This window comes from Suricata suricatta, chromosome 10 (genome assembly GCF_006229205.1).
Source record: "Suricata suricatta isolate VVHF042 chromosome 10, meerkat_22Aug2017_6uvM2_HiC, whole genome shotgun sequence".
NCBI lineage: Eukaryota > Metazoa > Chordata > Mammalia > Carnivora > Herpestidae > Suricata > Suricata suricatta.
This window is the reverse complement of record NC_043709.1, coordinates 39,961,737-39,963,304: the sequence shown is the minus strand read 5'-3', so window position 1 is coordinate 39,963,304 and position 1,568 is coordinate 39,961,737.

Here is a 1,568-nt window from a genome sequence, read left to right as displayed (position 1 = left end):
GATCATGACCTAAGCTGAAATTAAGAGTCAGATGTTTAACCAACTGAGCCACCCAGGTGCCCCAAGGCTACTAACATTTTAGTGAATACCCTTTCAGACATTTTGTATAGTATTTTAATAGACATCTATAAGAGGCCCCCATTTTGCACCCAGCAATGTAACAGGACATGGCAGACATTGTAACACCCACTCACACTTCTGATCTGGCTCCCAGGTCAGGTGTCTCTGGTTCCCAGAGGCAAGAAAGGGAAACATTTCCAAACTCCCTTGCAGCGTGGGTTCCACAGGTCACCAAATTCTCACCAAGCCCTAACGGTAGATACATACCCTGTGTATCTGGAAGGCAAGTGAGTAGCATGAGGTGATGACCATGGTCAGGGACAGCAGATCTTCCAGTACCTGAAGTAGAGCACACTCTCAGGCTCTGGCATAATTTATATTGAGAGGCAGGCGTGGACAGCAGAGGGGTCCCCTGAAGCCTGCACCAGGCTGGGGTCGGGCACTGATGCCAGCTCTAGCACATCGTTTGCTTTCCTGCTTCTCTTGGAAATTCTGTTTTCTGCAAATATCTGTTATCTAACTATATGCGAACACCTTTCCATGTCAAAAAATATAGAACCATAATATCATATCCTTGCTGCTCATAGAATTTTAAAGCTAAAATGTCCATAGTGATCAGCTGGACTTAGAGGAAAATTAAGCTCTAAAAGGTTAAAGAACTCACCACTTTCTCAGATGGATAGTAGTGGAGGGAAGGCCACATGCCTGGTTCCCACTCCATATAAGGAATTTATTCCATCCTTGTGTCCCCAAAGGGGATGGGACAACAATGCTGTGCCCATATTAAGCTTTTGTGTTTCTGAGTTGCCTAGTATGCTCACCCAACATCAGGGAGGCTTTAGCCCAAAGCACCGATGTCAGAGTATGATGCCTCCCCTTTCTTTTTTGGTTGAGAGAGAGAGAGAGAGCAAGCAGGGAAGGGGCAGAGAGAGTGAGAGAGAGAGAGAGAGAGAGAGAGAGAGAGAGAGAGAATTCCAAGCAGACTCTACATCATTAGCAGAACTCAATGCGGGGCTCCAACCTGTGAACCATGAGATCATTACCTGAGCCAGATACTTAACCAACTGAGCAACCCAGGTGCCCTAGAAAGCGTGATGTCTTTTTAATGCATTTGCTTCCTCTTTACATCCACCACCATTTCTCCCCCTCCCAGACCAGCACAGGCCCCACGTCCAGACCTGCTCCCCAGGTTGAGACCAACTAGGCTTATTCCTGGTGCCACTTCTCATCATACCCTTCACATCGTCAGTTATGGGGTGGAGCGTGTCTGCAGACAGCAGAGGTTTGGCTTTGCTTTGCCTGACTGCAGACTTGCTCCCAAGGAGCTAGCGGTCCTTAGTGCTGTCAGGCAAAAATTGAACTTTTGCTCTTCTTGTCTGACAGGGAAGAATCAGTGTTGGAAGGCACCATTTGGTAATGGAAAGGGAATAAGGTTTGGATCCAAAATGGATTTGCACCCCAGCTCTGCCACTTACTATGTAGTTGTGGGACAAGTTACTCACTTTCCA